General features: G+C 40.0%; 1 long non-coding RNA gene across 2 annotated transcripts in view; it reads right to left on the bottom strand.

Annotated features, from left to right (window-relative positions):
- Positions 1-1769: 1769 nt before the first annotated feature.
- LOC135362132 (uncharacterized) overlaps positions 1770-22295 on the bottom strand; it is a 62352-nt gene continuing 41826 nt past the window's right edge. For both annotated transcript variants that reach the window (XR_010406623.1, XR_010406622.1), the window contains exons 4-5: positions 7902-7984; positions 1770-2026 (exon numbers count right to left, since the gene is read on the bottom strand). This is a non-coding gene — a long non-coding RNA (uncharacterized LOC135362132). The remainder of the gene's footprint in view (positions 2027-7901; positions 7985-22295) is intronic.

Raw genomic sequence — 22295 nt, 5'->3', positions numbered from 1 at the left:
CGAAGGCAGATGCTTAACGACTGAGCCACCCAGGGCCCCCACTCTCACTGTTTTTATTCCATTTCGATTTTATAGATAAAGGAATGAAGGAACATGAGCTTGGAAACAAAATTCTAAGTCGAGTTGAGTTTGATTTCACACAGGGCTTCTACTGTGGCCAGGCTCTGTGCATCAGAGCATGAGGTTGACTATGGCTCCCAAGCATCTTACAGTCTAGTTGGAAGACAGGTCTATAGATAGATCTTTCCAAGTCAGAGGAGCAGGTGTGATGATGGAGGTATGTGCAGCAAGTCCTTTAGAAATCCAAGAAGCTCTGCTCTGAAGACCAGAAGAATCATAGTTCAGCTACCTTAGAAAAGGTGGAGTACATAGTAAGGAGGAAAAGAAGGGACTTGGGGAAAGAGAAGAACCCCATGCTTGCAAAACAACATGAGCTAAGGCAGGGACTTAAAACAGGAGGGAGGTGGGGCAGTTCCCAGGCAGGTTGATCCCAGTGGGACACATCATCCTTTAGCCAAAAGTCTTATGCTCCTCATGACTCCAGAAGGGGTGGACACTGCACTCTTGGTGAAAACGGCATGAACCGTCATGTCCAACAAGCCTGGGTCTGAATCCTGGCCTCTGTACTTCCCAGCTGATCGACCACGTAAGCCACTTCACTGTGCAGGCCTGCTTTCTCCTTGAGCAAAATGCTCAGTGATAATGGACTGGTGGGATGAGGTGTGGATCAGGTGAGGTCCCACTGGCCCTGATGCCCCATGCTCTATCACTTCCCTTTTCTATCCCAGTTGTACTATATGATAAGTATTCGATTCCTGGGACTCAGTGAAGAGGTAGAATAGTGAAAATAACGTCACCAACATCGATAGCTGCCTTGTGCTGAGCACTCATTGTACTCGTTGTTCCTGTGCCACAGAATATCACAGTACTTATCTTCATCCTAGCAAAGCCCTGAAATAAGCATCATTTGCCCCACTTTGTAGCAGGGAAAGCGGAGGCTTGGAGAGGTAAAATAACTTTCCCAAGCTCCCACGCCCAGATGGAAGTGCTGGGACCTGCACCCACGTCTGCCTGGCTGCCAAGCCTGTCCAGTCACCTGTCCTAGGTGCTTCTCCAAACAGAGAAGCCACGAGTCATTTGGGTGTAGCTGCTGGCCCACTTCTCAGAAGAGATTTTGGAAACAGTTCAAATGACAAAGAATTATCATTCACAATCTCAGTCTCCTGAAGGACCGCACATAGGACTCTGTTTTAAAAGAGCACAAAGTTTCTCTCAGGGTAATCTGCCTGCATGACTCAATTTTTTCCGAAGTCCAAAAGGACAGCCTAATTTAGACATTGGCCCTGGCCAGCTGTGCTCTAGCAAGACTGGGCAGACTTCCCGTCCAGCCTCCAGGGGCTCTGGGCAAGGAAGACTCTAGGACCCCCACTCCAGACCCTAGACTCCAGCCACTCAAATTCTGATCAAGGAATAATTTAAATAATAATAATTTAAGTGATAACTGCAAGCAGTTTCTCCATTTGACAGTAGCCAACATCGGCACATCTTCAACCCCCAATGCCCAACCTCAGGCTCTGACTCAGGCCAGGTGTTGGCCATGCCCTAGAGCTGACAGGCTCTGTCCCCAGAGCATCTCTACCATCTTCATCTGGGGTTGAGCCCACCGTCACCTTCTCCTGCACTGTCCCTTTCCCAGCCCCTCCCTGAGCCCCTCCACCTCAGGCCAGTTTCTTATTTCAAGAGAGAACAGAGAGAGCCACAAACTGGGAAAGACATTTTTAATCAGTTGCCAGACTGCTTTGAACTTCAACATGAGCCCCATCAAGTTGTGCTTCAACTTTAGAGTAGAAGCTGCCAAGAGAGAAGCAGTCTGAGATCTGATGAACTAGAATGGCAGAAGGGGCACGTGCCCCCTGTCTGGCAGACGCAGACATCATACACGGGCTCCAGGAGCTCTGCCATGTTCGCTCTGTGATGCTGCTTCTGGTAGAGCTGGGGAACGGTCCCAACTGCAGCAGCTTCTCATCTGCAAGCACGAAATCCAGATTACCATTCTTAATATTGATGTGTATTACTTGCATTTCTATGCTAAACAATTACTCTGAGCCAGCAAACATTGTGAAAAGCACCTGAGCAATAACACCTCATTTAAACCTCATGAAAACCTTGCAAAGAAGATAGCATCATCCCCACCATACAAATGAGGAAACTAGGCTCAGAAAAGTGAAATGAACTGCCCCAGAATACACGGTCATGTGTGGTGGGACAGGGGTTACAAGAGCATGTTGTGATTATCAGGAAAGCAGGGTTGGAAAGCAGAAACCTGGCTTTAGAGGAAAGGATCTACTTGCCTTTAAGTGACATCTGTGCAATTAGCCCTGTGTCAAACTGATCTTAATTTCCTCTGGGCCACAAAGCTCCCATCAGGAAAATGGGACTCATGGCTCGGCCCATTAAAGACCACCTCACTAATTAATTGAGTCATCAATATCCCCTAGGTGCAAGGTCCTGACTCCTTATTGTGAGGCACTTAAATCTATCTGCTGAGTATTTCAAAGAACACTTTACAAAAGGCGTGCGGACGGTATGGATCGTGCACACATGGGTTGAAAGGTGGTATCTATTTAATGAGCGGTCACCAAATTAGGCAATGTACTGGACACTCTGGAAATCAAATTTAAATGATGGGGGATGCTGAAAAGAATACGTTCCTTTAGAAAAAATAATGAGGGCTTTGCCTAATTGCTCATTTATCACAGGATTTTATCTCAGTCTGCCAATAAGAAAAAGGAAAAAGGTGGCAACTGATTTAGCCTTGTTCATCTACAACTTCAACCAGCATGTGCTTCTAATGAAGCCAAGACTTTCTGAGCTGGAGAATTTACTGGTCTAGAAGGTAACCGAATGTTCTATCACCTCCTCTAATTGAAAAGTAATAAAAACGTCACAAACAGTGTCAATTACCCACTGATGGGTTACTTTCCTCCTATTTACCTTTTAAGACATCCAGCGGTTCTGGAAAATACTTTAGGCTGCTTTTTTCCTCCACCCCTCCTACCCCAGTAATATTTCTTTCAGAAGTGACAAGGAGAGACAGTGTCCCTTGTTGGTGCCTGGTCATTAAGTATCTGTCGGAATCCATGACTTAGTTTGGGTCCAGACATTCAATCACAAAATGGGGGGGGGGGGGGGGGAGAAAAAAAGTCAAAATAACTGCAAAAAAAGTGAGTGTTGGTTAATTATGATCTGAAAGTCAATAAAGTCATCTGATGGCAGATTTAGGGGAACTCATTAGAGAGTGGAATTCAATTGCGGAGAGCGGCAAGCTGCTACAGCTCAGCAACCAGCCCACTTCATTAGGGTCTTCAAATGGGATGAGAGAAATGCCTCCAGGGCATGAGTTTCCCCCTCGGCAACCTCCCAGTGGAGCATCTGCAAAGCATTTGCTGGAATAAGTAAAGAAGTAAGTAAAGGATAAGATATCCAGGTATCCCGCATGAGCTACTTTTTCTCCTTTCTCAGAATTGAAATTACTTAAAAAAAAAAAAAAAAAAGCCAGTCCAATTTAAGGGCCATAAGAATTTCAGGAGGCATGCTGGCCAGCCTCAGATATTTTAGAGTCTCAGGCTCTGGGGAGAGAGTTGTGGGACCATTTTGAGTGGGGCTATTAATAGGAAATTGAGCCGTCTTAAGCTGCCATGGTTGCCTTGTGAGCCATATAGAATATATTTGTTTAAGTGTGGAATTAGTTTGGCCCGCCCTGGAACTCAAGTCTCCTGAAGCAAAGCTATAAAACAGGCAATGTTTATCTTTGGTTTCTAACTGCCAGAATCCTCTCCTTTTGGGGCCCTTCTGTTCCCTGCTCATTTGTCCTCATTGCTTAGGGTCGTGCTCCTCCGTCTCTTAAAACCTCCCTATCAATCTTTTCTGCATCAAGCACCCATCGTGTGACACCTTGCTAGGCTATGGGGGTGGAGGGTAGATAAAAAGATAAGCAAATCAGTCTTTGTCTCCCAGGATCTGTTAATATTGGTCAAGAAGAAAGAGATGTACATATGACAAGCATCCAGCCTACTCCTTCTGAGGCATTCCCTAGAAGAAAGGATCCTGCTCTTCCCTTTATCAGACAAGGTGATATAATTTGAAAGCTCACAAAATCAGAATTCAAACATATATTTCCAGATCCCCACACTAAAAAAATATAAATAAAAGCAGCCATGAAATCAGAGCATCTTCTAGAACCATCAGGCCCAAGAAACAGGCAGGAAGCAAGGGTAAGTTTGTACCACTCGGTTGGCTCACATGTTTGCATTTCTATTGTGCCATCCCTAAGGAACCAGATTTTTTTCTGCCTTAAAATATGGAAATAAAGAACTGGAATCCACATTTCTATTGTGCCATCCCTAAGGAACCTGATATTTTTCTGCCTTAAAATATGGAAATAAAGAACTGGAATCCCACCCTCAAAGGTAGCGACTTCACAAATAAATATGAAAGAGGTGAGCCCCAAAATGGGAAAAACTGCACAGAGCAATTCAAAAAAGAAAAAAACACACGCTTGTTAAAAGTGAAACAAATTCAATTCCGTTAATACTCAAGCACAAAATTAAACAGCCATGAGTTGTCATTTTTCATCTACCGTCTGACACTGGTGAGGGTTGGTGAAAAGGGTCCAGCAATTTGCTGCTTAGTGGAAGTATAAAGCAACACAGTCCTTTTATGGAGCAATTTCTGATCAGTAATCATAGAAACGTTCATAGCCTTGGGCCTGGTAATTCTCCTTCCAAGAACGTATCCTCAGGAAATAAGCTGAGATGCACTTGAGGCTCAGAGCACAAACACCACGCCTCACACCCTGTGGTCCTCCGCAGAGCTGCCTCGCCCAGCCTGGGCTGCAGGGTAGCCTCTATGCACCAGTTCAGTTCCCCGGAGGGAGCAGCTGACACTTTTCAAACACACTGAAGGAATCCAGATGTGCTCCTGACCTCCCAACGGTCTAACCTCCTGCCGGCCCTGGCTCCTTTAACCTAAGGGCTGTTAGCAGGTTTCTGCCTGTGTCTCTGCCACTTTACTCTGTCTGCATCCTGCCCCTCTTCCACCGAGGGAGAGTCACGAGTTTGCCTTTTCATTCAATTCATTCTCCTCTAACAGAAATTCTTGGAGATGCAGTGTGCACTTTTCAGCCTTCCCAGGTGTCAGCACCGGGTGCAGGTTTTTCTCTTATTTTTATACCTATCGGTCATTTTAATGGGGACCTGGAAGGAGAGGAATTAGACACTTGTGCTGACATCACATTCTTACCCAGAAGTCCTGGGTTGCCTTTCTAAAACAAAAGAAAATCAGAGGCAGAGGGAGGTAGAAGGGGGGGAGGGAGGGAGGAGGGTGGTGAGAGGGGGAGATCCATTTACATGGCTCCCCCTCACAATGCTAGACAACTCGCTGCAAGTTTGCATATTCATGTGAATTATTTTAAACGGTTTGCCACTGGTGTAGATGTTAAGGAACAGGGATTTGCTGGGGAGGGGGCTACGAACAGAAAGGAAAGTAAGTGCAGAGTGGCAGACTTCAGGGGAAGAATAGATTCAGGCCTGATACCGCAGGGCACGGCGCGCAATGGGTTTACCATTGAGGACTTTCCAAATCCGGAGTCAAGATGACTGGTATCCTGAGAAGTCACAACGTGAGTGAAGTGCACCAAAAAAGCAGAAGTGAAGGAGTTTCCCAAGAGGAGAATTTTTTTCCCCTTTGCAATGTTGCCTCCTAACCTGGACATGGCGACGGCCATGTCTACAATCTCTGAATCAAAGATTCACAATGAATTGCATGAAGATGTTTGGCCACACAAAACCCATTTCCTCAGAGAGCGTTTAATTTTGTTGGCTGTTTGGAAAATGAGTAGTGGATATCCAATTGCTTTCAAAGTAACATAGAGATTTGACAGAATACAGCCAGAGTTGTGTGGAGGAAGACTTGGCGCCACCAAAGGCTTCAGAGCATACGAAACCATGCATTTGTCATTTCCTTGTCTTTTACTAGCCCTCTGAGCTCTACAGACCTCTCCTCTTCTCCATCTTCAACATAACCCATACTTGATCTTCTGTAGATGGTTTTTAGTTCTACATGGTACATCAGAGTAAAAATGGAAAATCCAGGCTTGATTTTGCCATGACTATTTTTGAATTATTCAGAACTCTCACAAAATTGTCAGTCATTCAAACAAAATCCCTTGTAACATCCGTAGTGCTTCTGTGTGTGTGTGTGTGTGTGTGTGTATAAAAGAAATAGTTGTTCCAACCAGGCTCATTGTAACTGGGAAATGCTTGAGGAAAACAAAGCTGATCAAGGAAATCTTGGTGATGTTTAGCAGCTGTTTCCTGGGTACATATCTGTTATATTTTTTAAGCCACAATTAAATGTGATTTTAATGATCATTTGGTATTTAAATAATATAGTATGATTGTCATATGGAATTTTAATTAGATACACATTTGCAACTAAAATATGAAGCGTTACCACTGTGAAAAGACCTTTCTCTCTTAAGGATACTTTTTAAAAAGTAATGTTCCTTGTGATTCAGTAAAGAGCAAATTCTTTTCCAATATTATTTACCCTTCTACATTAATCCAGCATTTGATGAGTCTTGAGGGAATGAAAGACAAGAATTTTAAACTAAATAAGTGCTCTCATAATCCCCTAATGAGGATAATGAAAACAGTACACAGGATACATTTAAGATAAAACATGCTTCAAGTAAATAGCACATAAGAAGCCTAAGTTACTTCCATTTTATCTCCATTCAAAGCATTTCCTGGACTCCATGTTTGCAAAGCAGCCATAGTCCATCTCCTTTACCTTTGTTCTCATTTTCTTTAGGAAACTTTATATCTCAGACGTTCCCCCCTTCAGCATTCAAAGGCTCTGAACTTGGATCTTAGTTAAAATCGAAGCTTATAAATGTAACTGTTCAAATCACCAGCTCTTCTTCCCAGACTCCCCAAACCAGTGTTTTGGTGCTCATCACATTTGTATTCTGAAGACCCCTTCACTTTTTATAATTTAATAGAGTTCGTCTTCAAGCATCATTTTTCTGGTGTTGTCCTTTTAGGATTTCTGCCCCCTGGTCAACCTATTCTTACCACTGGTCTCAGTGAGGTGAACACTAACGATGACAGGCCCAGGATCTCAGGGTTGGTGTTAGAAACCCAACACCTGATGAATTCAATGATCATTTAAAAGTAAAAAAGTAAAAAAGCTAAAATGTGCAACTCTTTTCCTTTGTCAAGGAGTGGCAGCTCCAGCCCCTGTCTTTTCTTTTTGTCCCTGTGTTTGCTTTTCATCTTCCTGAAAGTCCAAGATCCCTTCCTGCTAAAAACATGTTAGCCAGATTTCAGCCTCATTTCAGGGCAAAGGACATTTGCCCTCCAAGTGGCAAATACTGGAAAACTTCCAGCCATTTTATAAAGCCAAGGGTTAGCATAAAAAAGAAAAACATTGTGCCTCTAGGTGTTATGAAAATGCCAACACCTTTCTCTCAAATATATTTAACCTGTAAAAACCTTTGGAAGGTCACCTGGGTTTCTAATATTCCTGGTCACCATTTTCTAGTGATAAAAAAACAAAAACAACAAAACAAAACAAAACAAAAAAACCTGTATTTTCTAAGAGTGAAGGAATTACATAAAACATAGCTGATTGATTTTCTCTCTTCAAGTCTTAACTCCCCTAGAGAGAGAGCATTTCAGTTGAGTCGAACGTTTGATCACAAGCTGTGTATCAGGTACTGTGGAGGTAATCCCAGCTAGACTATCTCACTGAAATGTGAATAACTACTGAATCTCTCTCCTATGGCTGTGAGGAGGGAGAGAAATATGAGACGGGGGAGAGGCAACAGGAAGACTCACCTGGTTGGGAGGGATTCCTTGAGCCTCAGGTAGGTAAAAGAATGTCTCTTCCTCACAGCATAGGGAGCCTGACACAGGCTGAGCTGAGAGAAAAACAAGAAGTTGAGGTCTGTAAATCACAGAAGGGATTCTACGTGAGCCACCAAATGCAGGGAGCAGAGCAGATATCACAGGATTAAATAAGGAACCAAGGACTAGAGAGCCAGGGAGCTAAGATCATGGAATCAAGTGCCAGAGCTTTCCAGAATGTCAGCCAGGGGTCCTTAGTGACATTGAAATGTACCTTCATGGCCAGCAGGACAGAGCACCAGGATGAGGTGTGGTGGGCAGGGTCTGGGATGCAGAAGCAAACACCGAAGGGTGGGGATGAGAGGGATCTCTGGTTCCTGGAAAGCCCACAGGAATCCTACGTGGGGCATGGGCAGGTGGTGTATAGATGAGAAGGTAGGCTAGGCTAAGCTATGATGTTCAGTAGGTTAGGTATATACGATGCATTTTCAACTTGATATTTTCAACTTACAATGGATATACAACCCCATGTAAGTCGAGGAAAATCTGTGTATTAAAAATAAGTACATAGGGGTGCCTGGGTGGCTCAGTTGGTTGGGCAGCTCCCTTCGGCTTGGGTCATGACCCTGGAGCCCTAGGATCGAGCCCCACATCCTGCTTGATGCCGGATCCTCCCCCATCTTGTGCTCTACCTCTCCCATTTTCTCTCTCTCAAATAAATAAATTTTTTTAAAAAGTACGTATTTAAAAATTCCTCACTTCTTAACTATTTTCCTATGACCTATGCCCTTGAAGTTATCCCTCTATGCTGTCTCTGTATGGCAGGAAGGCTATGTAATGCTCTGCCACTGTACATATCTGCCTCGCTCCACCTTTCAGTGGCAACACTGGTGGTTTGAAATTGGCCAGGATGAAAGAGGCAAGCACTATAAATCAGGGTTTGTCCTCCCCGCAGGACAGCCAGTTATTTAAACATTTACCAGCACACTATTGAAGACAGTAGTGGTTGAATGTGGGGGAAAAGTTGGAGAAGCGGAAGCCAGACATTTGAAGAGATGTCATCTGAGTAGAAGAGCACAGAGACTTTCTGCGAGAACTGGCATTTCATCTCAGTGTGCTCCATGGGCAAATCATCGGCATTTACAGGGTCAGCGAAAGGGTAAACAGTCAATGTCTCTGAAAGCACCATTCATCTCACCAAATGAAAAAGTGCATCTCAAATGATGGATTTTTCTGTAAACTGTCATGAAGAACCCTTGAGGTTATTCTCACAGGAGAAATGAATACAGTGCAGGTGGCCCGGAGAGGAATGGAAATTAATATAAATCAACATGAAGGAACTACAAGAGGAAAAGAGGAATGGGGATAGCATTGAGGATGTAAAAAATAGGTACATGGAAGATTCCCAAAAACAAATGTTTTTAGAAGAAATATTAATGCAAATGGAAAAGTCAAAACCATGGCACTGCTCCTTTTTTTATGATGTTTGATAGGTTAAGCCAGTGGATTTCAGCTGTGTTCCCTAGATGGTTCAGAATCTAGGTCAGAAGCTAAGAGGAGGATCAAGCTGACAGAAGCCCAGGTTCCATTATCTTACCAGGGCAACTAATTTTCTCATTTCACATTGGGTTTTCTAATAAGATTCCATTTGAAGAAGGGTTTCCTCTGCTTTTAAAAATTGAAGGGAAAATTAAAGAAAAATTGGGTTTCTATCTCTTTATTGAAATATGAATTTATGGTCAAAGTCATTATAATAATACTATCAAGCATTATCATTAAAATATTATTGAAAAATAATGCAATAACTCTAAATCATCTACCTACCTGTGAAATCCTGAATAGTGGTGTGTTTCCTGAAGAGAAATTTTTTAGGACATTGAAACACATAATCTGATTAATAATTTTTTTTACAATCTACTTGTATGACTTGCTGATTTTTTTCAAAGTAGGAATCAGGTGTGAAAGGCTGAACAGGCAGAAAAAAGCTATTCCGTGTAGGGTCTCTTTAGAATCTGGGTCCATAGGTCCATAGGTCACCATAGGGGTGACATGATTTGATTTGCATTTTGAAAACACACTCTAATTCAATGTGGAGAACAGATTTGAAATGGCTAACAATGGAGATGGGAAGATTAGTTAGGAGACCATTAAAATGGTCCAGACTTACTCTGGTGGTAATGTAGAGATGTACAAAAATGGATAAAAGAGAAACCCAGGAAGGAGAATGGGCAGGACTTAGTTAAAAAGAGGGAAATATAAAAAATGACTCTTGGGTTTCTGAACTATACAACCGAATGAGAGAACAGAGTTGTACATTGATACAGAGAAATCTAAAAGCGGAACAAGAGGCGAGGGGTAGATTATTAATCCAGTTTGGATATACTGTCTTTGAGACATCTTTGAAGTATTCCAAAGGATATTTAAGGTGAGCAATTGGATAGTATGTCTCTGGAGCTCAGAATAGACATAATTCTCATATCATAATCATATTCATGTACCATAATTCACCCATTTAAAGTGTGCCATCGAATGGTTTGAAGAATATTGACAGAGTTGACAACCATAACCACAACCAATTTTAGAACACTTTCATCACCACAAAAAAAAGCCCTGTTTCTATTAGCAGTCATACCCAATTTCTCCCTCCCCCGTTCCTAGGCAGCAACTATCTATTTTGAAATCTGTGGATTTCCATATTTTGAACATTTTATATAAATGGGATGATACAATACATACCTTTTGTGTCTGGGTTTCTTCATTTAGCATGTTTCCAAAATCCATCCATGAATCAGTTAGAGGACTGAATACTATCCCATTGAATCGATATAATATATATACCACATTATGTTTACCCAATCATCAGTTGACAGACATTTAGGTTGTTTCTACTTTTGGCTATTATGATTAACACTGATATGAACATTCATTAACAAATTTTTCTGTGGGCCTATGTCTTTATTTCTCTTGGGTATCTACACTTAAGAGTGGAGTTTCTGGGTGATATGATAACCCCATGTTTAGGGTTTTGAGGACCTGCCAAACTGTACTTTGCAGTGATGGCACTATTTTAGTTCCCTCCAGCAATGTACAAAGGTCCCAAGTTCTCCATGTCCATGCCAAGACTTGTTACTGTCCATTTTTTAAGATATAGCTATTCTTGTAGGTGTGAAGTGATATCTCACTGTGGTTTTGATTTGCATTTCCCTAATGATTAATGATGTTTTCATATTTCAATAAACATATTTTCATGTGCTTATTGGTCTATTGTGTATATTCAAATGAGAAGTATCTATTCAAATTCTTTACCGATTTTTAATTGGGTCCTTTGTCTTTTTACTGTAAGAGTTCTTCATATATTCTAGATACGAGTCCTTTGTTATCAGAGACATTATTTGCAGACATGTTCTCCCATTCTGTGGGTTATCTTTTAACTTCCATTATTGTGTTTTCTGATGCACATTTTTTTTTTTTAGTTTTGATGAAGTCAAATTCCTTTTTCCTTTGGTTGCTAATGCAACCAAAATTTTATCCAAAAAACTATTATTGGAATTACATCCAAAAAACCATCACCTAATTCAAGGTCACAAAGAATTCCACCTATGTTTTCAAGTTTTACAATTGTCACTGCTACATTTAGCTTTTTGATCAATTTTGAATTAATTTTTGTATGTGTTGTGAAGACTGAGTCCTCCTTTATCCCTTCACAGGTGGTTATCCCATTACCCAGTACCATTTGTTGAAAGGACGATTTTCCCCCATTGAATTGTCTTAGCACTCTTGATGAAAAACAATTAACTATAAAAGTTAGGGTTTTTTCTTTGATTCTTAATTCTATTCCATTTATATATGTCCATTATTATGCCAGTATCATAATGTCTCCTTACAAAGCTGACTACTGAAGCTTTGTAGTAAGTTCTGATAACAAGAAATGTGAATCTTCCAAATTTGTTTACCTTTTTCAAGATTGTTTTGGCTATTCTGGGTCCCTTACATTTCCCTATAGATTGTGGGATCAGCTTGTTAACTTCTGGGGGAAAAAAAGGCAGTTGGGAATTTAATAGGAATTTCATTGATTCTGTAGATCAATTTAGGGAGTGTTGCCACTTAATATTAAGTCTTCCAATCCATAAGCATGGAATGTCTTTCTACACGGTCTTTTTAAGTTTCTTTCAAAATGTTTTGTAGTTTACAGTGTGTAAATCTTACATTTCTTTCATTAAATGTATTCCTAAATATTTTATGTTTTTTAGGTTATTTTAAATGGAATTTTTTCTTAATTTTATTTTTAGACTGTGTATTGATAGACATACAATTTATTTTGGTATTTAGATCTTATATTCTATAACATTGCTGAACTTTTTTTTTTTTAAGATTGATTGATGATTTGTTTGAGAGAAAGAGAGACAGAGTGTGAGCAGAGAGAGAGGCAAGGGGAGAGGGAGATAGAGAGAAGCAGACTCCCCACTGAGCAAAGAGCCCAACACAGGGCTTGATCTCACCACCCTGAGATCATGACCTGAGCCAAAATCAAGAGTCAGATATTTAACCGACTGAGCCACCTCTGAATTTATTAACTCTAATAGATTTTCCTTCCGGATTCCTGAGTATTTTCCATATAAAAGATCAGGTCATCTGAAAATAATAGTTTTATTACTTCCTTTCCCATCTGAATGCCTTTTTCTTTTCTTTCTTTCTCTTTTTGTTTTTTCTTGCTTAATTGTCCTGGCTAGAAACTCCAGCACTATGTTGAATAGAAATGGCAAGAACAGACATCCTTGTCATTTTCCTCTCCTTCATTTTGAAAGATTATTTTACTGGACATGTAATTCTTGGTTACTATTCTCTTTCAGCACTTTGAATATATGATTTCACTGCTTTCTGGCCTCCATGGTTTCTGATGAGAAATCAGCTGTTATCTTATTGAGTCTTGTACATGATGCTTCTCTCACTGCTTTCAAGATTCTCTCTTTGTCTTTGGCTTTTGCCAATTTGATTATAATATATCTAGCTGTGGATCGCTTTGATTTTAACTTGGAGTTTGTTGAACTTCTCGGGTACATGGATTTATGCTTTTCAACAAATTTGAGAGGTTTGGGGTTCTTATTTTTTCAGATATCCTTTCTGCCCCTTTCCTTCTGTTCTGTCCTTCTGGGATTCACATTATGCATGTATTGGTACTCTTTAAGGTGTCCTACAGGTCTCTGAGATTTTGTTCACTTTTCTTCATTCTTTGATCTTTCTATTCCTCAGTCAGACTAAGTAATTTCAATTGACCTCTTTTCAGGGTTGATGATTAGTTCTTCTGTCTGTCCAAATTTGCTGGGGGTTCCCTCTAGTGAATTTTTTATTTCAATTTTTGTACTTTCCAACTCCAGATTTCCTCTGATTTTTTTTATCATCTGTATCTTTTTATTGATATTTAGTGAAAATATTTAGTGAAACATTGTTTTCATACTTTCCTTTAGTTCTCTAGACATGCTTTGTTTTAGTTTTAACTGATTTAAAATCTTTATGTAGTAAGATCAATGTCTGTGATTATCAGAAACCGTTAATATTGGCTACTTTTTTCCTGTGTATGGGCCATAATTTCCTTTTTCTTTCTATATCATAATTTTTGTTGAAAAACTGAACCTTTTAAATACTATTACATGGCAATTGGAAATAGGATTCTTTTCCTTCCTTGCCATTTGTTGTTATTGTTTATCGTTATTTTGCTGCTGCTGTTTTTTGGCAACCCCTCTGATCTAATTCTGTAAACTCTTCAAATATTTTGTGGAATTAATGGCAATCAATCAATCAATAAATACATGAGAGGGGGGAAGGGTAGAATAGGTGATGGGAATTAAAAAGTACACTTATCAGATGAGTACAATGTATAGAATTGTTGAATTGCTATATTGTATACCTGAAACTAATGTAACACTGCACGTTAACTACACTGGAATTAAAGTAAAATTTTTTAAGATAACTAATTAAATAAATAAATAACTGATACTTCTGGAATCTGATAATCAATCTCAAGGTGAATTTTCTGTTAGGGCATTATAAATACTGAAAGAAAAAGAAAGATCTGATAATAGAGATAGATGTACCCTTTGTTGACAAGCTTGATCCAGACTATTTTATTTGCTACATCTGAAGTCCAACCTTCAGTGGACATCTTCCTTCCAGTGTTGTTATCCTTCTTTTCTTGATTACACCAAATCTACTGTGTAATGATACATAATTAAGAATTTGATCCTGTCCTCACTTCATAACTCTAATACTTTTGGTTTCTTGATTTGGCATCTTTCTTACCCACACAGAACTTCGCTAGGATGTTTTTATTCTGTGAAAGTGTATTTCACCCTTTCTTCCTATCCTGAACACTAATGAGTGAGATTCATTTACAAAATAAAAATTTGAAAATATGATATTAAGTCTGCTGTGGAAGCATCATGTGAAAGAGCATTATAACTATCTTAAATATATATATGAAGTGGCTGCCCTGAAGCTTTCTTAGATAAAAGGCTCTTTCTTTCCTATTAATGATCCTGTTTTAAGTGGAGATGCTATTGTTCAAAGAAGTTATGTAAAATCAGACAAGTTCAGCAAATGCAAGTAGGTGCAAAACAAGAACCAAGAAATTTTGACCTCATACTCTTCTAGGACATCATGCATGTTTAAACTTTAATCTTCAAAAGTCAATAAAGAGGAGGAAGGATTATCTACACTTGTTGGAGCTTCCTCATGCCATGGATTAGTCAACTCTTACGTATAGGTGAATTTATCTGTCCAGTGATATTGTGAAGAATCAGAAATATGGAGAAGTTAAATAATTTGATAAAATTGCACTTCTAGAAAATGTCTGATATACAGAAGTTGTTCAGTAACAATTTATTAAAGAGACAAATGAAAGTGGCAGAACTGGCCCTAGCTCTGATGGACTGCTCATTTTTCTTCTATAATACCATCTAGATATGCACATAGGCAGAAAACAACATGTCTGATTTTTTCATAGACAACCTTTTTTTTTTTAACCTATTAAAGAACTAGACCCTGAAAGAATCAAATTCTTGCTTAGGTAGGGAAAGGAGATAAAAAAGACAGGCTATTGCAGTGCCCAGAGGAACAGGCCAGGATAAGACCATGGCAAATGCTACAGGTAATCCTACAGGGCTTGTGGCAATCGGTCTGTGCTCTGTACCTACGTGGAAGGCCTCTTAAAAGCCACTCTTTCGTTAGTCTTAAATTCAACCAATGATTTTGCAACAATCTTTTCTACTTTCATGATCTGTAAAGATGAAAGATTCCAGACAAGGTGGGAAGAGAACTTCAAAAGTTCATCTCACAACAATTTTGGATCAAAGGAAATTTATTTTCCTGGCAGTGAAAACCTGAAAGGTAAATAAAGAGACACAGTATTTTATAGGGTTCTTCATTGATGGGCTATTCTTTAAATGCTGAGGAAAGAAACAAGTAACACTTCTGATTATTTAATTAAAGTGTGCATAAAGCCTGTGTGCTGTTGTGTCAGAATACTTTCTCAGCCTTGTTAACAGGTGGGTCCAAGTTAATGCAGGAGGGCCCTTCTACAAATATTTTAACAATTACTACTTAACTGCCTTCAGCCTCCTTCCCCTAATCTCAAGGACATAAATAGTAGATGAAAAAGCACAGTGACTGGATTTACCTACAAGATCAACCTGGAGGACAATGTTAGATTAGTGATGATTTTCGACAAGTAAAAATAAGGGATCTATGGTGAGGGAGGGCGAGAAATCAACAGAAGATCAGAGAAAAGGCCTTTCAAAACCTGACCCCTGGCTACCAATCTGGCCTGATCTCTGCACCTATGTGTATACTTCTCTCATCTCTAATAAGCAACCTGGTTTTCCCAGGTCAGTGAGGGCAGCTCTAAAATGCTGCCTTCACACCCCAAAGTTCCTCTGGATTTCCAGGATGTGCTTTTCTTCAACTGAACCACTCTAATTTGTGCTCTCATTCTCCTCTCCAAGAAGACTCTGTTCCCCAAACTGTGAAAACATCCTGTTCCTCCAATTCTGTCTTTGTAGATGAGACTCTCCATTCCTTTCAACTTCATTGTTCTGGGGTCATCCCACATGCTCATCAGGGCCTGATCCAATAACGTTTTCTTCCCAGAAGACTTACCAAGTAAGTCCTGCTCATTCGCCTTAACCCCTTAGCTTCTGAGGACACAAAACATTCTAGTGTAGTCCCCTCTACCCATTTCTAGGCATCTTACATTGCCTAGATGTAACGTCTAAAATCTACCTTGCCTAGATGTAATGTCTAAAATCTACCTCCAAGATTCAGGTACAGACTCAACACCCTGTTGATTTTTTCCACTGAAGCTTTCCAGACCCTTTTGTTAACTTCCTGGGACTTGGAAACTAAAGGCCCTTTGACATTCTAAACCCACATTTCTTTGCATAAAAGTGAATTGATTGTTAGAAATGACTGATAAGGTAATCATTTTTGAATGATATGGCTTTGGTAATTTATAACCATGACTGAAATGTTTGAGGAGCTATTCTATTCCAGGTTGTAATGATTTGAAACTTCTTACTATATTTGCTTATGTAATTAACTTTATTAGACCCATGTTGCTAAGCCATTTTGGTAAGTCATTTTAAAAGTAAAGGGCTAAAACTTATGATAAGGTCCAGAACTAATAGCTAAACTGAGAAACAATTCTGTGCTGTGCCTGCACTAGGTGCCAAGGGAATAAAAAAGCATGACACCTACATGCAGCTAGAAATGCATTTATATGTACCAGTTGGGGTCTTAGGAGGAGCCAATTAAACAATCTATTATGGGCTGACTTGTGTCCCCCCAAAATTCATATGTTGAAGTCTTAACCCTCAGGACCTCAGAATGTGACCATATTTGGTGATAGGGTCTTTAAAGAAGTAATTAAACTAAAATGAGGTCTCTAGGGTAGACTCTAAACCAAAATGCCCAATGTCCTTCTAAGGAGAGGATGTTAGAATGCAGACATGAACAGAGGGAATATGAAGTGAAGACACAGGAAGAATATGGCCTTCCACAAGCCAAGGAGAAAGGCTTCAGGAGAAACCAGCTCTGCAGACTTGATCTTGGACTTCTAGTCTTCGGAACTGTGAGGAAATAAATTTCTGTTTTTCAAGCCACTTAGTCTGGGGCACTTTGTTATAGCAAACTAATATAAGGCCCCTTTTCTTCTTCCAAGTTCAAATTCCACTGAGAGCCAGACACAAGTGTCAGTCATACCAACAGGAAAACACTGTGTTTATCCCCAAGGGAACTGGTTGAAGGCCAAGGCTTTAGTTCTATGGTTCAAAGGCTTGCTAGTACCTCTTTTTTAAATAGACAAAATTTCCTACCCAGTTACTTACTATGTGACAGAGAACCAAACAGAATGTATGCCTTTTAAAAATAGGAAGATCTGAAAGAGAAAGAGGAGCTGAGCTCACTTTCCTTTAGAAAAGTTATCATCCACGTAGGACTGAGGGTATAGACAGGGGCCAGGAGTGTTAGTAACAGAAATTGCTTGTCATAGAAACATGAGGAATGGGGAATAAGTACCACTGCAACAATCCAATGTTTTTTGCTCTCTTGATTCATTTGGTGCAAGCTCTAAGACTCTGGTCAGCCAAGGAAATGACTGACCCTCCTAGGAGAGGAGTAGAGCAATCTCAGAGCTGATTCTATCTGCATACTTCCCAAGCCCCATTGATCTCATCAAACATCATCAAGGTTATCTGGAGAAATGAGAGGAGCCAGAGGCCAGTCAATGTGAGTTGTCCAGGATGGACAGTGATGAGGTTACCTGTGGAACTGTGAACTGTGTTTACCGTATCTGTGGTGAGAGACGGAGGACGGGGATGGACTCCATCTATGCTATTCCCCCAGAGAAGGACAGCTGAGGAATTCCTGCTTTCTTACACAATTCAGAACTTGGTAATGGTGGCATCCCATGAGCCCAAGGCATCTTTCTTTCTCATCCATTGTGTTCAAGATCATTAACACCCATTACATTGTCGGTTGGATTTCTGGTCCTGAGCATAGGCTCTTTGCTGTGACCTTATTTCCTGTGCTCTGGATTTGCTTAGGTCCATACACCACAGTTGCTTCTGGGGATAATTTTGCTTTTGTCTCTAAATTGGCTTCAAGTAGACAATCACCACAGCAGATTCTTAAACTGAAATTGCTATTGCTGTTTCTGAAACCTGTCCCTCCAGAAGCCTGGTATAGACAAATATCACTGCCATGTGTGTGTTAGTTTTAATACTGCCATGATGAAATGACATCTATTTCTGTTACATATGGTCCCATGTCAATTTCCTCCATAGGATGAACTTCTTTTGAAATGCTGAATTTGTTTTTTTTCTTACCATATATGTAGTTAGGATTGTTTGATATAATTAGGTGGCTTATTTTCTCTTTTTTTTCTCTGGTATCAAATGGAGACAATAGGTTTTGAAGGTTTTTATTTTTTAGAAACATTGCTTTAGATTTTACTGTGAGAGGTTCTCCAAAAAGAGAGACAGAGAATCAGGGTAGCCAAGGTCTGCCAAAGTCAGCAGTGTTCAAGCAAATCTCGCTCTCCTTGACTTCCCTAGAAATTAGAAAACAGTACACAGGAAGGATTCTCTAGTTAGACAAAACATCTGCTATTATTTTCGTGCCTTGATCCCCTTGACTATGTTTTACTTTCCCAGTGCCAGCCCCTAGACCCACAGTTCCAAAGATTTCTTAGGCACATTGCCTCAGGACATAGGAAGTCTCTACGTCTTCAATTTCCATAGAGGTGTCCCTATAAGACTCATTTCCAGTGATTGAAGTGTTTTAATATGTTAATATGTATTGATAGTCTCAGAATCCATTCTGAAACGTTTGCTTCTGAAACCTGTTTTTAAGGTGACCTGGTAGGACTTGTTTTCCATGGAGCACACTTTGGAAATACTGGCATAGATGCAAAGTCTTAAGAGGAAGATCCAGTTTCCCACATAAAATCAGAAAGACAAGGCTTCTGCTCAGTGGCCATAGCAAGCCCAAGGTACTTGGGAAAAATTCTTCACTAGGTCAACCACATAATAATAATTTCTGTAGTAACTTCAGTTCTCTCATCTATAAAAGGAGGGCTTGATCTCGTAAACCTCTAAAATCTCTTCTGCATTTGCATTTTACGATACTATGTTTAGTATTATGATGGAAGAGGAAATGCTAAACAACTATGGAGAGGTTATTAAATTTAAGAAAAACTAAACATTTGTATAATAAAAGCCTGACTAAAAAAAGAAGGAAAAAATTAACAATAACAAGTCAAGTACAAACTAAAATGATATTCATCAAAAATAAAATTATTTTTATATTTAAAATCAGGTGTACTTTCAATTCATTTATTAAGTTGATAACCTTCCCCTTTTTTCTAAACTTTTACTGAAATGAGAGTAAGCATGAATAAAGATGAACAAGTTTATAAAAGCATAGAGAACAAGAGGGAAGCCATCAGAAGACAAGATTCTTTTTTTTTTTTTAAAGATTTTATTTATTTATTTGACAGAGAGAGACACAGCGAGAGAGGGAACACAAGCAGGGGAAGTGGGAGAGGGAGAAGCAGGCTTCCTGCGGAGCAGGGAGCCCGATGCGGGGCTCGATGCGGGGCTCGATGCGGGGCTCGATCCCAGGACCTGGAATCATGACCTGAGCTGAAGGCAGACGCTTAACAACTGAGCCACCCAGGCGCCCCAGAAGACAAGATTCTTGATTAGTTTCTTGAAAATACACAGAGATAGGACTATTTCAAAAGAAAGCAATAGCTAAGAATATGTTTAGGAATGGTTGTAGTAAAGGTGGGAAACACTGATTCTCCTCAGTGGAACCAGAGGGCTTCCAAGCCCGGTCAGAAAGTACAGAATGTAAACGTGAGAGTCATAGGCAGAAACCTATGGGGCAGGTAACCTAATTAAAAACTGCCCACAGAACAGCTGGACCCATATTCCCATTCATATTGCTGAGAGATGGGAAAGAGTAACATTTGTTGTCATAATAAAACTGGAAGTTTGTCCTGCAAAGAGAGTGAGCACTCTGCCCTGGGAATGCCAGACTCCTAATATCAGCACCCCAAAAGAAAGGTGCTTCATATTCAACATTAAGGAGGATGATCAGTGTGCCTGCACTTTCTTCCCATACACCCTAGAGTATTTCTCAGCAGTGGCACTGTTGACATTTTAAATGTTTTTTTTTTTTTTAAGATTTTATTTATTTGACAGAGAGAGCACAAGCAGAGGGAGAGAGGGGGAGAAGCAGGCTCCCCGCTGAGCAGGGAGCCCGATGCGGGGCTCAATCCCAGGATCCTGGCATCATGACCCGGGCCGAAGGCAGCCGCTTAACTGACTGAGCCACCCAGGTGTCCAAGCACTGTTGACATTTTAGGCAGAATACTTCTTTGTTGGGGATGTTGCCTTTTGAACTGTACTTTGTACTGTAGGGTATTTAGCATCCACAGGCCCACATCCATTAGATGCCAGTAATAACCCCTTTTGTAGAAACCAAAAATGTCTTCAGACATTGCCAAATATACGTGGGGAGAAGAATCATCCCCAGTTGAGAACAACTACCCCAGAGGAACAACTAAAGATAAGCCCAGCCCACAAACACAAAACTGGAGATAGCAAAAAACAAAAAAAACTTACAACTTAAATGAAGCTCTAAAAATTAAACTCAAAGGAAGTATTCTGAAACTAGAAAATATCAGATATAGAAAATATAAAAGAGGCGTTAGGAAACACCAGGGTAAATCCCGAAGTTTAAATCTATGTTAGTTCTGGAAAAAGAAAACAGAATGTAGGAAATAAGAGGAATCTTTGGGAAATCTCCTCCTCATTCTCTCCTCCACCTCCACCTCCACCAAAGCTTAAGAGAGATGCTAGTGTTCACCCTGAAAGCAAATCTTACCCTTAGACACCTCTTGACTCAGAACAAAAAAAACAAAACAAAACAAAAAATACCCTAAAATTTTCAGGAGGGGGAGGCCTGCCAATGCTTATTTACAAATGAAAGGTACTCAGAATAGTGGAGTTCTTGTGAGCATGCTAGATGGAGAGAGAGCAATGTTTGAAATTTTGAGGGACATGATTATTTTAAAGATTTATATATTTATTTTAGAGAGAGAAAGAGAGAGTGTGCATGGGCAGAGGGAGGGGCAGAGGGAGAGAGAGAATTTCAAGCAAATTCCCTGCTGAGCACAGAGCCCCATGTAGGGCTCAGTTTTAGGACCCTGAGATCATGACCTGAACTGAAATCAAGAGTAGGACACTTAACTGAGTCACCCAGATGCCCCTTGAGGGACATGATTTTTGAACCTAAAACTCTATGGACAGCACGACTGTCAGGTGTTTCTCTACATACCCTTTCTGGAAGTGCTATTGAGGATATGCTTTGGAAAAGGAAATTGGGATCTAAGAAAGAAAGGGCATAAGATACAAGAAAAAGTACAACTAAGCTAAAAGTGAAATGAAATTTCAAAATGAAAGCTCTTCAATCAGTCAAAACTGGAAATGAAAAAGTCACTTGAAGAAGAAAGTGGATTCCACTCAACCAGTGATTAAGAACTTGAGAGACTGAAGCAATAGGCCAAAAGATCATGTTTAACAAGTAACCATTCATTGATAAGGACTGCTTTGCCATCAGTACATAAATGATTTTAATGCATGTTCCCATGCATGCGCGCACACATTTCTCAAAATAGCAAGGGAATGTACAAAATAGATCTGGGGAATCAGTGCTGGAATTAGGTTAATCTGCAAATTTTACAATACCCTGTCTTGGTCTCCTCAGGCACTACAACAAAATACCATAGACTGGGTAGTTTATAAACAACAGAAATTTATTTCTCACAGTTCTGGAGACTAGAAGTCCAAGATCGAGGCACCGGCATGGTCATGTTCTCGTGAGGGCTCTCTTTATGGTTCAAAACTGGCACCTTCTTGCATTGTGGAAGGGACTAACGATCTTACTGGAGCCTCTTTTAAAAGACACTGATCCCATTCATGAGGGCTTCACTGTCATGAGCACCTTCCAAAGGCCCAACCTCCTAATATCATCATGTTGGGGGTGTTAGGATTTCAACATACGAATTGGGGGACAGAAGGGAGACACAAATACTCAGACCATAGCATGTCCTGTCATAAATGTAAGACTTGAAGGTTTAAAAATTGATTTAAGGTGTTGAGAAATTGCAATGATAGTACAAAAAGTGACAAGTAGGAAGGGAAGCTAACAAGAATTTCTATGTCAACACATGAGGAAATAGTTGATATTTGTTGAGCAATTATGGTTCATTTTTAGTCACTTTGTGAGCTGTTTTTCAGTCATTATCAGTTTAATCCTCACAATAAT

This window comes from Mirounga angustirostris, unplaced genomic scaffold (assembly GCF_029215605.1).
Source record: "Mirounga angustirostris isolate CCGP_5_RB_7025 unplaced genomic scaffold, mMirAng1.0.hap1 SCAF_12, whole genome shotgun sequence".
NCBI lineage: Eukaryota > Metazoa > Chordata > Mammalia > Carnivora > Phocidae > Mirounga > Mirounga angustirostris.
This window is presented reverse-complemented; position numbering and strand designations above follow the sequence as displayed.